Source organism: Pecten maximus, chromosome 5 (genome assembly GCF_902652985.1).
Source record: "Pecten maximus chromosome 5, xPecMax1.1, whole genome shotgun sequence".
NCBI lineage: Eukaryota > Metazoa > Mollusca > Bivalvia > Pectinida > Pectinidae > Pecten > Pecten maximus.
Window position 1 is genome coordinate 35,623,314 of NC_047019.1, and position 17,424 is coordinate 35,640,737.

The window sequence follows — 17,424 nt, forward strand, 5'->3', positions numbered from 1 at the left end:
TCATGTGCCCGTAACAGCTGTATGATGTCCACATGTGCCCGTAACAGCTGTATGATGTCCTCATGTCTGGTCCATTACAGCTGTATGATGTCCACATGTCTGGCCCGTAACAGCTGTATGATGTCCACATGTCTGGCCAGTAACAGCTGTATGATGTCCACATGTGCCCGTAACAGCTGTATGATGTCCTCATGTCTGGTCCATTACAGCTGTATGATGTCCACATGTCTGGCCCATAACAGCTGTATGATGTCCTCATGTCTGGCCCGTAACAGCTGTATGATGTCCTCATGTCTGGTCTATTACAGCTGTATGATGTCCACATGTCTGGCCCATAACAGCTGTATGATGTCCTTATGTCTGGCCCGTAACAGCTGTATGATGTCCACATGTGCCCGTAACAGCTGTATGATGTCCTCATGTGCCCGTAACAGCTGTATGATATCCACATGTCTGGCCAGTAACAGCTGTATGATATCCACATGTCTGGCCAGTAACAGCTGTATGATGTCCACACGTCTGGTCCGTAACAGCTGTATGATGTCCACATGTCTGGTCCGTAACAGCTGTATGATATCCACATGTCTGGCCAGTAACAGCTGTATGATATCCACATGTCTGGCCCGTAACAGCTGTATGATATCCACATGTCTGGCCCGTTACAGCTGTATGATGTCCACATGTCTGGCCCGTTACAACTGTATGATATCCACATGTCTGGCCCATAACAGCTGTATGATGTCCCCATGTCTGGTCCGTAACAGCTGTATGATATCCACACGTCTGGTCCGTAACAGCTGTATGATGTCCACACGTTTGGCCCGTAACAGCTGTATGATGTCCACATGTCTGGCCCGTAACAGATGTATGATATCCACATGTCTTAATTGCCCGTAACAGCTGTATGATATCCACATGTCTGGCCCGTAACAGCTGTATGATATCCACATTTCTGGCCCGTAACAGCTGTATGATGTCCTCATGTCTGGCCCGTAACAGCTGTATGATGTCCACACGTCTGGTCCGTAACACAGGGGCTTGGCACGATTTTCCAAATGATAGTCTATATATATATGTATATAGTATCAAGGGTAGTAACTACAAAGAGGGGGAAGACGAACGTATTTAAAAAAAAAATAATTTGTCGTATTCTGCGGGTCAAAAATCTTAGTGACACATACATTACCTTAAAGAGAAATGTTTTATCTTTCCAATGAGTGTTCGATGAACAAAATTGGCCAAGTATTATCCAAGTTATGACCTGACGAATTCGGAAATAGATGCTGAAATGGCTAGGTCGGAATCTCCCTGTCCGGTTGAATAGTCGCCTCGCCTCTAATGGGTACCTCAATAACCATTCAGAAATCGAAAAATCGACGCTTGCAGCGGTATACAGTAACCATAACTATGTCAATATAGGATGTCGGTTGGTTATGTTATCCGTCATGTGCCGTAGCCAATTCCATATTACATCACCGAGCTTACCGTCTTCAAAAAGAACGGCCATCTTTCCCTTCATTCGGAACGCTTCTAGGCTGTACGACCACTGTAACGACATAAACAAAGTCGCGAAAGGTTAGGGAAAGATGGCCGTTCTTTTTGAAGACGGTAAGCTCGGTGATGTAATATGGAATTGGCTACGGCACATGACGGATAACATAACCAACCGACATCCTATATTGACATAGTTATGGTTACTGTATACCGCTGCAAGCGTCGATTTTTCGATTTCTGAATGGTTATTAAGGTACCCATTAGAGGCGAGGCGACTATTCAACCGGACAGGGAGATTCCGACCTAGCCATTTCAGCATCTATTTCCGAATTCGTCAGGTCATAACTTGGATAATACTTGGCCAATTTTGTTCATCGAACACTCATTGGAAAGATAAAACATTTCTCTTTAAGGTAATGTATGTGTCACTAAGATTTTTGACCCGCAGAATACGACAAATTATTTTTTTTTAAAATACGTTCGTCTTCCCCCTCTTTGTAGTTACTACCCTTGATACTATATACATATATATATAGACTATCATTTGGAAAATCGTGCCAAGCCCCTGTGTCCACACGTCTGGACAGTAACAGCTGTATGATGTCCACATGTCTGGTCCGTAACAGCTGTATGATGTCCTCATGTCTGGCCCGTAACAGCTGTATGATGTCCTCATGTCTGGCCCGTAACAGCTGTATGATGTCCTCATGTCTGGTCCGTAACAGCTGTATGATGTCCTCATGTCTGGCCCGTAACAGCTGTATGATGTCCTCATGTCTGGCCCGTAACAGATGTATGATGTCCTCGTGTCTTAATTGCCCATAACAGCTGTATGATATCCACATGTCTGGCCCTTAGCAGCTGTATGATATCCACATGTCTGGCCCGTAACAGCTGTATGATGTCCTCATGTCTGGCCCGTAACAGCTGTATGATGTCCACATGTCTGGCCCGTAACAGCTGTATGATGTCCTCATGTCTGGCCCGTAACAGCTGTATGATGTCCACATGTCTGGCCCGTAACAGCTGTATGACGTCCTCATGTCTGGCCTGTAACAGCTGGATGATGTCCTCATGTCTGGCCCGTAACAGCTGTATGATGTCCACATGTCTTGCCCGTAACAGCTGTATGATGTCCACACGTCTGGCCCGTAACAGCTGTATGATGTCCTCATGTCTGGCCCGTAACAGCTGTATGATGTCCTCATGTCTGGCCCGTAACAGCTGTATGATGTCCACATGTCTGGCCCGTAACAGCTGTATGATATCCACATGTCTGGCCCGTAACAGCTGTATGATGTCCTCATGTCTTAATTGCCCGTAACAGCTGTATGATATCCACATGTCTGGTCCGTAACAGCTGTGTGATGTCCATAGGTCTGGCCCGTAACAGCTGTATGCTATCCACATGTCTGGCCCGTAACAGCTGTATGATGTCCTCATGTCTTAATTGCCCGTAACAGCTGTATGATATCCACATGTCTGGCCCGTAACAGCTGTATGATGTCCTCATGTCTTAATTGCCCGTAACAGCTGTATGATGTCCACATGTCTGGCCCGTAACAGCTGTATGATGTCCACATGTCTGGCCCGTAACAGCTGTATGATGTCCACATGTCTGGCCCGTAACAGATGTATGATGTCCACACGTCTGGCCAGTAACAGATGTATGATGTCCACATGTCTGGCCCGTAACAGCTGTATGATGTCCACACGTCTGGCCCGTTACATATGTATGATGTCCTCATGTCTGGCCCGTTACAGCAGTATGATGTCCACATGTCTGGCCCGTAACAGCTGTATGATGTCCACATGTCTGGCCCGTAACAGCTGTATGGTGTCCTCGTGTCTTAATTGCCCGTAACAGCTGTATGATGTCCACATGTCTGGCCCGTAACAGCTGTATGATGTCCTGATGTCTTAATTGCCCGTAACAGCTGTATGATATCAACATGTCTGGCCCGTAACAGCTGTATGCTATCCACATGTCTGGCCCGTAACAGCTGTATGATGTCCACATGTCTGGCCCGTAACAGCTGTATGATTTTTTTTCCAGTCGCCTCATGTGATAAACATGTTGTGGAATAAATCAGACAAGTTTTAGGATTTTTGATCTCTATATTGTCCCCTAAACAGAAAACACCGGTGACCCATTCCCGATACAACAGGTATATTTCCCCCTCTCCTTCTCAGAGTAAGTTTTCGATTGGTCATACCGAAGATTTCTTCAAGGACACACGAGAAAAATAGTCCTCCATTCACGAAAATTAGCGTTTTTGTTAAAAAACAGTCTTTACGTGAAAGAAAACTATCTCTACAAAGAGATAATGTAATTAATAGATTTTTATTGAAGCAGACAATGTAAGCCCGGAAACACTGTGTTACAACGGTTTGTTTTGGTACTGGTACCCTTCTGACCTGGCGTTACTCTCAGTCACCCCGCCGTCCTGATTTAGAAAACACGGAACGCGCCGAGATTCCTGCCATTCACTGCCACTGGTCATGATTATGTACATGTCCTGCACGTGCAACTGCCAGGCTATGAAAGACTAGTCCAGATTGAACATGGCCTGTGGGATGATAAGCGTAAATGTGAATTACAGGTCCGTTCCTTCAATGAATAAAAACAAAATAATATATGGAATCTGTCATTTTTTATAAATGAAAGGTGTACATGCGCAGATTATGCTCATCGTTGAATCAAGATCACATCTATATAAAGTAACTTCTGTTTCTACATCTACACCGTATAAACAGGATTTCTGTATGTCATTGTCACAACCTGATCATTTACAATGACTAAAAAATTGATGGAAGGAAAATGTGCATGTATATATGCAAATCAGGCGCAGCATTCTCTACGATCTGGATCTTTTCACAACTTCTAAGGAACGTACTACGTCCATGTTAAATATTAAATCACACCTCTAGAAGCACGAACAAGTTCTCAACGGTGTCACGACTGTGGGAACTAAAGAAAGAAAATAAAACCAACCCATTGACTACAATTGCTATAGATAAGAGATTGTACACAATTGTTGGAGCCCTCCTTGATCAGCTATTATAGGATGAAACACATGACAATTCCCCATTTCATAAGTTTGAAGATACTGGAGCCGTTCATAGCGGTTACAACTCAAAATACAAAACGTGATGCTAATATTAATGCATAAAACATTCGGTTGTAAAACATAAAAATAATTCTCTTTAAAAATATATCAAAGCCAACTCTATATGCAGCATCGTGGAATGACTGATTACAACATTACAATGTAATAGAAATCCCTTTCTGTCGTTTACTGAGCTACACTGGCACCATGACTCCCTGTCAAAGTGTTCAAGTCGAGATTTTCTCCACAAAAATGAATAATCAATTAAATTATCTGCATAAGAGCATCAGACATCAGTTCGCATTCATCCTCGCCCTAACCTCGGGGGACAAATATTTAGATTCAGTTACCAGCATCATATCCCCCCACCCCATTCCACCCCCCTCCTCTCACCCGAAAGTTTTCACGAGCTATATCTGTTTGCATTGCCGTCTTTGATTTTATATTACTAATACTTACCATTAATGTATTGTGACCAGCAATCTGTCTATTTAGTAGTTTATAATATAGTGGTAATGGACACACTAGAAGCATGCTTACTAAAGATACACAGAGTAAGACATTGTTAGACCCTATTGTCGGACATTAAGCCGACTCCCTCGGATTGGTAACCACCGTGTACAACAGTACAGCCTTACTGGTAATGTACTGGTACCGGAGAGCAGGCGTGGAACAACTGAACAACTTTATCATGTTCTTTGCAACATATGTACCTTGGTGGTATTTGGGTAATTAATTGTTCTTGATGAGGTGCGAAGTAGGAGGAGGGGGGATATTGTGGCAAAGTCTACCTGGAACCTTGTCTCTAAGACCACTAAAGCTTGTCAATACTGGCCTCCGAAAACTTGTCAGGTTATTCCAGTAGCTGAGTCAGTCCATCATGTGTAGACAAGTTAAAGCACTCGAAAAATAGATAATATAAGAAAGGTATGCTCATTAAATCACTTTATGACTCCCTGAAGTCATCAGTTTAGAGAAAAATCTCTTTAAAGTGTCGGGTTTATGTATCAAACATTTTGGAGAGTCCAACAACCACTTGATCAAAACAAATTAGCGACGTCTTTCCCGGAGATTAAATACTTAACCATCTTTTGTAACGAGCGCACCTGTCTAACCTGGGGTCTGGTACATCACGCCAAACAGGTGGGGAATGCACCAGGCGGATTGCACCGTGAAGTAGGAATATTAAGTTTGTGTAGACGAGTAATTATTGTAATGGTTGTCGTACCCGTCAGTTTTAATCGTTATAAAGGGTCCCCACTTCGGAAACAGTTCCCTCTTTAATCTCCTTTACCTATTAGATCAGTAATAAAACTTTGTATTTTTTGGCAGTTACTTCCCTTTGAAAGGTTTTTTAATCCCACATTTTGATAGAGTGAAATTTCAATTGTTCGATATCAACACGTTGAAGTCTTTGGTAGAATCGGTAGCCGATAGACTCTAAGAACTTTTCATCGGTAATATAACGATATAACATCATATTAATATTTTCATTTTTTTTGATATCATCATTCTTTTTCGAGTCTTTGGTTGCGTTTTAGCGCTATATTCTATGTTGCCCTAAACAGAAATGCTTCTGGAAAGTTCACCGGGCGTGACCAGTTGTCTATCATTGTAACATAGGAGATTATTAATGTTATGACTTTATATCTGTAGTGATAAGTTATCACAACGTTAATTATTTGGACACAGAATACATAATAAAACCTATCTGTTTACTCATTTTCGTTCTCTTGTAATCTTTAGTGATAATATTTTGTATCCATGTTCTTCTTGATCAACACACGACGGCTACATCTGTTCTCGGAGGCTCGTTATTTGGTGTGATCATGGGTACAACAAGTTAAACTGATCTATATAGATGTACTTATACCATTAATTCCACTGAGGATCATTTCCAGAAGCTCCTGGCTCAAAAAACATTTGGACCAACATATGTAAATGGTGGCTGTGTAAAGGATGTATTTTCCCATCCGATTTGAATCTCATATCCGAGTTAATCCTCGTCAGAGAACTTGAGCATTTCTCAAAATACCTTCGACATAAACGATTAGCTTGGTACCATCTTGAAACAAAAATCCGTTTCCTCCCTGCTCACCGCTGAGTACGGATCACGGAATGATTATTAGGGTCGCGTTCGTTTCAGCATCTCCCCTAGAACGGGGGATACTCTGTTATCTCCTTATGTTTCTCTGCGTGGGAAGATACAATACACGAAAATCTAACACGTTGTATACAAACATCGCTGAATTAATTCATCGTTCGATATGCGAATATTTAGAGCAATTTTTCACAAACTTAGCCGATATTAATTTGACAGTAATTCAAATTTGAATATAATAATAAAAAATGATGACTGGATTGTCCGAGGATTGCGTCCGTTGGCTAAGTAAGAAGCCTGTTATCAGCCCTTCTCCATCTGTCTGGGAGATATGTTGTTTTAGAGAGGGATGGTACACCTCCCGTTTCCTCCCCCTTGCGGCCCTACTTATCAGCCCGCTACCGTTCGTTTGACGTGCGTTGCTATATAGCGTAAGGCTCCCCGTAACACATTTAATATATACAGTAGGAGTAGGACTCTAGCCCACAGGACATTTCGATGAAATTTCTCTAAAGTTCTACCAAAGGTAAGATGTCTTCATTTTTATTCGTACATTAAGAGGAAACGGTGTGATAGACTTAACCGACACCTGTCTATTTATATACGTTTGAACAGGTGTGTCTATTAAAACCCTAATAGACTGGTACTTAGCTCTCACACGTCTAGGAGTGGGTACACGATCGCTTTCTCTCGTGAATCAATTAGCAGTGAACGTGTTTGTAACGACTTGGTATATATATAGATTTACACGTGGATCTACATAACATGGCACTCACTGTCACGTCTCTAAGGTATGTTCTACTCTGTTCTCTTTTACAGAATGAATGAAATATCAAGCGATTTTATAACATTGATGTATATTTATATTTTATTATATCATTAGTAAATCATTTGAATGTTAGACTTTGCTAAATGTCTATGTATGTAAAGGATGTTATCCGGAGTTTCTTTATCAGGAAATTGTAAAATACTTTTCTATTTTTAAATGAGTTATCATTTTGAAATCCAACATGTTCGTTATGGTATCTATTGCCTTTGGCTCAGTGTCTGTATTAGACACCAAATTTCTCCCACACACGTATGTAGGGCATCAAACCAGTTATCACCTAGTAGATACTTCATACCGAAATAAACTGACGGTTATATCATCAAATAGATATATCGGAAATAGAAACATCAGGGATGAAAGTACTTGTTACAGACTGTCATCGACGTCAAGAAAGGCGAAATACGTCTATCTTACGGAAGGCGAAATACGTCTATCTTACGGAAGGCGAAATACGTCTATCTTACGGAAGGCGAAATACGTCTATCTTACGGAAGGCGAAATACGTCTATCTTACGAAAGTCGAAATACGTCTATCTTACGAAAGTCGAAATACGTCTATCTTACGAAAGGCGAAATACGTCTATCTTACGAAAGGCGAAATACGTCTATCTTACGGAAGGCGAAATACGTCTATCTTACGGAAGGCGAAATACGTCTATCTTACGGAAGGCGAAATACGTCTATCTTACGAAAGTCGAAATACGTCTATCTTACGAAATGCGAAATACGTCTATCTTACGAAAGGCGAAATACGTCTATCTTACGAAAGTCGAAAAACGTCTATCTTACGAAAGTCGAAATACGTCTATCTTACGAAAGTCGAAATACGTCTATCTTACGAAAGGCGAAATACGTCTATCTTACGAAAGGCGAAATACGTCTATCTTACGACCGTAACAGTGTTTTGGTGTAGTCTGGGGTGACAGCCACAGGTATCACTCCATTAATGCCGCCTTCTGCAGATGTAATTCCATATTTATCATTTATTCTGCGGAATTGCAAGGAATGATTCCTTTTTAAATACGCTTCGTGTTATGATAACACGGAATAATTTGCCGGTTAGTTTAAATACGCCTCGTGTCATGATAACATGGAACAGTTTGCCTGTTAGTTTGGAATTATGAGTCCTTACCTTAACTCTTTAATTACAAGTATCAACAGATATTTAGAATTATAGGAATTGCGATGTTTACCATTCACCACTTGTAATTTGGTGCAGATTTTCACGACTTCGACAATGATTTAATTGATCTGAATCAAGTTTTGAACTTACAAAGCGATGTTTGTGGTCGCTGGCAGCAATTCCATATTTCATATTTCATTGGGGTTCATTTAAACCTGCTCCTACAAATATACATATACGGACAGGATATATCACCAATTCACGAATGTTATTTATCAATTGTTCACGAAGGAATGCCATTTGTCCAGATATTACCTGCCAGGGTGATATTGATGTTTTTCTGTGGTTCATATTTGGGATCGTTAATAACGAAGAAAAAGTACATATGAAATGCTTTCTCTATAAAACAATGAAACCCTTTCTCATTCTGACTATGTAACTATACATAGTGTCCCCCACTCTGTGTTTGATAAACTATTTGCTATTTTGATTCAATTGACAAGTCTACGATACAGTATTATTTCACTGCAGTCCTATAGGTGATGGAGGTGATAGATGTATGTACAGGATCTCTGGTGAAGTCTTTCCCTTGGACGCCATCACAATGTATACATGATCAGACTGTCGGGACGTATTGCTCGCTATAATACTCACGACGGACACTTGTGTCATCACTCATTCACAAAACGCTCTAACACATGCTTTACATGCATACATCGTATACATGTTACGCACGGTCTTAATGGCTCGTGACAGCCAAACAGCTGAGTTTTTTTCCCTCTGCCATCTCTGCCAACTAAACAAATTCAGTTTGTAACAAGATACCACCGGAAGTTAGATTTATCGAAATGTTTACACGTCAGAGGGTTATTTAACAAAAACTATTTATTTAACAATAGACCATTTGGTGAATCATTGGGAAACTATTTTACTGTTTGAAGATTTCCCAGGCGGATTGACCAAATTGAAACTATCGGGCGCAAAGTCTAACTATTGATGTTAAGATACAAATACCAGTCTTGGCATTTATTCTGATTCGTCAAACTTGATTAGTTGAACATATATTGATAAACATTTCAATTTAAAGAAAACATTGAAAAATATGTTCTAATCCTTAAAATAGCACACATGAAACCTTATTTTATTTCTTAAAACACAAGTAAAGATTCATTCTGTCTTTTGTTATGATCTAATGTGTAAATGTGATAAGAGCATGTAGCCGAGTGGTGATTTGTTAATGAACGTGTAAATGGTAACTGACGTGTTAATGAAAATGTAAACGGTAACTGATGTGTTAATAAACGTTAAAACGGTTACTGATGTGTCAATGAACATGTAAACGTTTATTGATGTGTCAATGAACATTAAACGGTTACTGATGTGTCAATGACCATGTAAACGGTTACTGATGTGTCGATGAACATGTAAACGGTTACTGATGTGTCTATGAACATTTTAACGGTTACTGATGTGTTAATGAAGATGTGAACGGTTACTGATGGATCATTGAACACGTAAACGGTTACTGATGTGTCAATGAACATGTAAACGGTTACTGATGTGTCAATGAACATTTTAACGGTTACTGATGTGTCAATGAACATGTAAACGGTTACTGATGTGTCACTGGTCATGTAAACGTTTACTGATGTGTCGATGAACATGTTAACGGTCACTGATGTGTCAATAAACATGTAAACGGTTACTAATGCACATGTAAACGTTTACTGTTGTGTCACTGATCATGTAAACGTTTACTGATGTGTCGATGAGCATAAACGGTAACTAATGTGTCAATAAACATGTAAACGGTTACCGATGTGTCGATGAACATGTAAACGATTACTGATGTGTCGATGAACATGTAAACGGTTACTGATGTGTCGATGAACATGTAAACGGTTACTGATGTGTCAATAAACATGTAAACGGTTACTGATGTGTCACTGAACATGTAAACGGTTACAGATGTGTCGATGAACATGTAAACGGTTACTGATGTGTCGATGAACATGTAAACGGTTACTGATGTGTCGATTAACATGTAACGGTAACTGATGTGTCGATGAACATGTAAACGGTTACTGATGTGTCAATAATATGTAAACGGTTACTGATGTGTCAATAAACATGTAAACGGTTATTAATGCACATGTAAACGTTTACTGTTGTGTCGATGAACATGTTAACGGTTACTGATGTGTCACTAAACATGAAAACGGTTAGTGATGTGTCGATGAACATGTAACCGTTTACTGATGTGTCGATGAACATAAACGGGAACTGGTGTGTTAATGACCATGTAAACGGTTACTGATGTGTCGATGAACATGTAAACAGTTACTGATGTGTCGATGAACATGTAAACGGTTACTGATGTGTCGATAATCATGTGAACGGTTACTGATGTGTCGATTAACATGAAAACAGTTACTGATAGATCATTTAACACGTAAATGGTTACTGATGGATCATTTAACACGTAAACGGTTACTGATGTGTCGATAATCACGTAAACGGTTACTGATGTGTCAGTGAATGTATAAAAGGTCATTATGACGGTATTGCCCCTATCAACAGTCCTGGAGGTAGGGTGTCAGAATTGTACCTGCTGCCCCCTGATCGTCAGAGGCGACTAAATTGGGAATCTCAACTGTTCTCTCTCTTAGCAACTTTCTTCTTGGTAATGTTTCCTTTGACATTGCCTCACTTACAACTACGTAATTGATGTTGTTGTACACATTAGAACTTTACAACGTGTACATGTAATAAATGTCCTCGGCTCTATGGTTCAGTGAGACAGCACTATAATGTCGGCATCAATTTCACGCTATCACAAGGAGACAAACACGATCATACTGCATCCTCCCAAAACACACACTCCCCACACGTATACGTCTCTCACACAATAGACGCCATCCTAAATGTCCTTCGTTGTCGATAGGACAAACAATGTTCCGAGTTTCCTAGATCATCTCCTTACTATCAGCGTGCCTTTAGGCCCTTATCATAACTGACGAGACTTAGATGGACGAAAAAGCTGCACGATGCAATTTAATTAGTTTTGTCTCTATAGATTTAGCGTGTGTCATTTACAGAGCCCTCACATGTGTGTCATTTACAGAGCCCTCACATGTGTGTTATTGTATTATTATTATCCCACAAACGATTCCTTTGCTTTGGGTTAATATCGTCCATACGAGTTTTTCTATAGGGCTTGGTTACATGAGAAATAAAATAAGATTTACCTTCTAGTGTTGTTTTAATGTACAAGTTATTGGCCAACACATCACCATGTCTTGACAGGTGATGTAAACTTCCCTCCCTGTGCTGACGGGGGCTATGTCTGGTTCATCAGATACAAACCCCTATTTAAACGTACACGATGAAAACATGATTGCTTATTTTCATAACCTTCAGACTTAACATGCCATCTGCTGGTACTGAGAAATCTAATATAAATATAACGACGAGGGCGTTCTGTTTGGTGTTTATTCTCGCCGTGTTAGAAAAAGAGCGAGAAACACAAGAATAAATACTTATCTCGGAGGAGGCGAATGGATATTTATTTCACCTCGAAATAAACCTGTGCGTCCCATTGGGTAGTTGACACCACGTGGTTAGCGTTTTTACACTGATTCCAAATGGTTTATTTAGTATGTCTATCAAGCGCGTGTTTTGATGACGTCATTATCATGTCGTTTGCGGATGGATATCGGAACAACATACCTATAACTGAGATAGAAACGTCCGTTATTCCAACGAATGGATTGTGGAAATTTTGAAACACAACCGTTGCTTGGTCAAAGAAAAAATCTTTGCTCCATTAAATTGGTACATCCGTTTTATTTCAGAATTAAATTATAAGGATTGAACTAAGATATTAACCAGTTTATCGATATATAGACTAATATTCTATCGATTTAAAGACCGAAAATCGAGATAGACCGCCGTAATTGAACAGCTTAAAATAGGAGGGTGTTCGTTGCAATCGTACCATTATTGTCGTCTGTAATACAATGTACTCATAGGATTGTTACTTCAGGATTCATATGTAAGAGTAAACCCCTAATATTTAAAAAAATAAATCATTGATATGTAAAAGAGTAAATTTCTTAAGCGAAACAAAAATTCCAAAATTTTACTAATAGGTTACAAATGAAGAATAATGCATTTTGTCTATTGCATTTACTTATTTATTTATTTCATTATCTTTTAAAAGGTAGGGTTCCTTCGTGAAATACAACTGTTATTTTCTTCAGCCAACGGAACAAAGAGATTCAGGGAAGAAACGAACCCTACAATCAACTGATCCCTCGGGTACCAACACTGAGGTTATCCTAGAAGACGGGGTCTCTATTCTCTATATAACCCTACAATCAACTGATCCCTCGGGTACCAACACTGAGGTTATCCTAGAAGACGGGGTCTCTATTCTCTATATAACCCTAACAATCCAGATGGAACTCGTATCATTGTGAATATCATTACCCAAATGTTTGCGTTTTTCTGGGAGAATATGCCATACTATTAATATCCTTCGACAATGGTTCATCAATGCTGATATCGGTCAGGCTAATCTGTAAAATCTTTATTACACAAAATCTAACAACCTCCTTATACACAAAATAAGTTACACGCACTCGATGTTTCATCTAAATGTGAGATTTTCTCGGTTTGTCCCGTTTCCATATGATCTAGACTGTAGTCATGGCCTTAAAAGACACACAATAATGGCAGAAAAGATTGTTTTTGAATTCTATTATTTATGAATACATACCTATCAGTAAAACAATGCTGATTTTATTTTGCGATAACTTAATTTGTTGGATATGATGGTTTCATTTCATGGTTCAAATGAAAAGTATTCAGACAAAGGGGAAGTACGTATTGTGCACAAGTATCCAGAATAGAAACGACCGTCCAGTTTTGTCTTTAACTGACTACTTTAGGATGAACTCTTCAATAATTGCATCGAACCAAGCTTCCTTAACTTTAAAGCTTCTCCAGAACAGGAAAGATACGATAGACAGGGCTAGGGGGACGACAGCTTCATTTCAACGAAGTTCTATTTATAGTTATTCTCAAGGTCAAACACACATACTCCGTCTACAAAAATAATATTTATGGTAAAAATGAGTGATAAACCTTGTACACTTGTAACGTCTCAAATCAGCACTCAAACAGCTTCATTTTACGTAAGGTTTTTAACGAAGGCCAACAGCCTGAAGGTCGTGTTGGAGAGAGGTCGTTTAGCTCTCCGTCATTGTTACAACGGAAGCAACATCTGTCCTTCCAATCGACTGGCGCTATCTGTTCGTCGGTAATTAATACATCCGTTGTCCACAGACAGCAGGCTCGTCATAATTCCTCCTCGCTGTTGTACATATCTTCCAACTTACACATCTTTCATTCACTCCGTAATTTGCGTTCTGCGAGGAATGGAAAGTAGGCATTTGTACTATATATATACCTTACCTGTAGACTAACGAGTATTTTGTAACTGGGCTAATACCTTATCATAGTGAGTAAACATCTATGTGTCTTACTTCGTATGGTGTGAGTTTGTTTGGACTTTCCGACAATCGGGGTATGGCATTCATCGAGCTATGAATCTCATTTGATTTTATTATAGACTAGTATTGCTTTACAATTGTTCGATAAAGTTACAATAGTCTTATTTGTGTAGGTTTTTTACCTTGCTTTATTCTCTTGATGACACGGTAACCATGTTTAAAACAAGTAGTAATACATCATGGTGTAACGGCCTAACTCAAAATTCACAGAAACTCATATGGAAACATCTACTTTTCGTTTAATCTTGATTTAAAGTGTATGTGCGCGTGTACTATTTACGTTTTTATTAACCGATAAATAAGAATTAAATAAGATATATTTTTGACTTTGTGAGGTATAAACTTGGAGCCGTATCTATGGACGGATTGCGTTTAGACGCGGCTTCTGTTCACGGTGAGTTATTTATAAACACGCCGCATACACGGACAAACGTCAGGGTAATATATACATGTATATGTAGTTTATAAGATAAGACTTTAATATTTCAAGGCATGCGATGTCCTACTTTGAGAACAGATTCCGACATTTGATTGTCTTTGAACATATGGAACTCGCGTCATTTCTCATTCGTCTGCGTCACGCTGGCACCATCAGGCTCGAAGCGGCGCTTGCTAAAGTCAAACGTCTTTGATAAAACCTATGTCACGGAATTCAATAGAAAATTTAGTTATTCAAACATTTTTGACATGCCCAATGTTAATGCTCTTGAAGGGCTGTGGTGTTTGTTATTTCTGCCTTACAAATTTTACATTCGCATGCTATAGATGTCTGGGACTTTTACAAAAAACATGACAGCTTTCAAAGGAAATGCTGCGCTGCAGATTTCTGTGGAACGGCTGAATAATATTAACGGTATTTGACTTGATTATAAAACTTTTCTCTGCGTCCCATACCATTTTGAGTTGAGGTTTTTAACTTGCTTTCACTTTAAGATTTGGTGCCATATAAGTTAAATTGAATTGAACTTGCAACTAAATCCAATTCCCACAGTAGGTAACTTACTTATATAGTACACCGCGAGATGACAATGTTTAAACATTACAGGAGAGAACATCGTTAAACAGGAGAAGAGTAAACTACTAAGTGGGTGCACTCGATTTATAATCTTAGTTCAGTTGTGATTCGGGCACCTGTTATACTGCACACATGTGCTGATAAAGTTAATGACTGTTCTCGGGCATGTTTGCGAGTTTTTTAGTCGTAAAACGGGGATTTGATTTTAAGTCTTTTCATCAATTTTACATATATAATGGGATCTTTGCACGCGAAGTATATCCTTTGAAATTTAGAAAGGGGGTGTAATTATCGATTAATTAAAAGTTGTTATCATAGTTCTCCAGTTATCTAATGTACTTTAGTATGGCAGTGAATGACCGCTGTATTTCTAATATCGCGTGTTTCTGATGTTTCCGGAAGGGGCTTATCTGTCCGATTCCGACTTAGATTTTATAGTAGACACCTGATGAACATGGCCGATAGATGATATAGACAAACTTGGGTGGTGTGTTGTAATCACCGGACTGGATTGTAATATATACACTGAAACTAGAATCTAAACTGCATAAATGGCCGAGGCCAAAAATAAACAGTTATACATTAATATTCCTTAGGGTTATATAACAGTATTATATTCAGATGTAGATCCAGTGCCGGTATTTACAATATGAATTTATAATATTAATTTTGCATGGATTTGCAATGAAATATACCGTGTAAAAAAATAAAAGCAATTTGATCTTTTTTAAATAACTGCATTTGAAATTTAAACTGAGGTTTAGATGAGATGAGGTTTATTTAAACTACACATCATTCTGGTTAACAATAATCTTAAACGCCGATATATAAATAATTTTATAAATCTGTTTTAGGTATTATCTATTTTCATTTATACAGACATAACTACATAAAAGTTAGTCCATATTTTCCATCATCTCGTCATGTTTTTTCTCGCGTTCCTTAAATGCTGAAGAAACGCTCTTTTACAGCAGTAATACCAAGGTTGCCTTGTTCTCAGCGTACTTTTCTACGATGAATGCGTTTTATCTCCTATCTTCATCTCATGTTTATCTAAAATACATATCTCGTGAAAAAATGCCAGCAGTGCTAAGTCAGGTTACGGTTAAAATAATAAATCATTGATATATATGTATACAGATAAAATCTAATACTTATCATGAAAAATTCAACCTCAGCTGATGATACTATAATGTCCGTTGTCATGGTAATATGTAAACACTTTCTTACAGCTGATATAATGTTAACAGTACGACTGTTACGTCCGATTGAATTATAATGTGGACACAGGAAGTGACGTCAGCAAGGCTCAAAACAACCTCTCTCCATGTTTGTGTCCGAGAGATAATTTTTTTAAATTACGCAATCTGTATGTGATATGGTAAGGCATATTTGGGATAATGAACAATCTAATTAAAATTATACTTGTAATTCCCGCTCCTCTACAATACTCTACGATACACTCCAATACTTGTATTGCAGTGTATCGTAGAGGAGTGGAAATTACAAGTCTTATTTTAATTAGATTGGCATAATGAACTTGAAATTCCGTTTTTTTTTGTTTTTTTTTTATGTAAATCGTCATAATTACTCTTTTCTTTTTTATTACAATTATTATCAGTAAAATGTTGAACAAGGTCAACAGGACTGGACAAATCTTCAGGTCGTCCCTCAGACACTGGCGCGGCTGCCAAAACGTTAGGTCTACTCGGACGTACTTCCAAGTGAAACGCCTCCAAGAAAAAAAAAACATTGAATGTTCTAAAATTTATTTCTATCAATTTCATCTAAGTTTAGCAAGGTGTTCCCACTGGACAGTATCCATAGCACACACGCATATAAACTCGTATCTGTTTAAGATAATTCACGAATCTGAATCATCAATATGTTTTCTTTAAGAATATAAAACGCTGGCAACATTCCCGGACACTGAATCCGGATTTCACACATATACGTGTTCGCATCAAGATACTCCTCCCTTGTGATGTAATTTTAGTCTACTCCTGATATATATTTATAGATTACACAACAATACACGTCGCTGTATCTGTTTGAATCATCCGTGTTAAGACTCCAGCCTCGTTTTCTATCTCGACATAGACCATTCTGCTCTGTCGGACTGTCAATAAAGCGGTTGTTTGGTGAGGGTTCACGTTTACTTACAGGAGAAGTTCCC

At 38.8% G+C, this 17,424-nt stretch overlaps 1 protein-coding gene across 1 annotated transcript in view; it reads left to right on the top strand.

Annotated features, from left to right (window-relative positions):
* The first annotated feature begins 7,136 nt into the window (after positions 1 to 7,136).
* Positions 7,137 to 17,424, top strand: part of LOC117327900 — a 36,072-nt gene continuing 25,784 nt past the window's right edge. The window contains exon 1 of the mRNA XM_033885131.1: positions 7,137 to 7,231. The gene's annotated coding sequence lies outside the window, so the exon portion shown is untranslated. The remainder of the gene's footprint in view (positions 7,232 to 17,424) is intronic.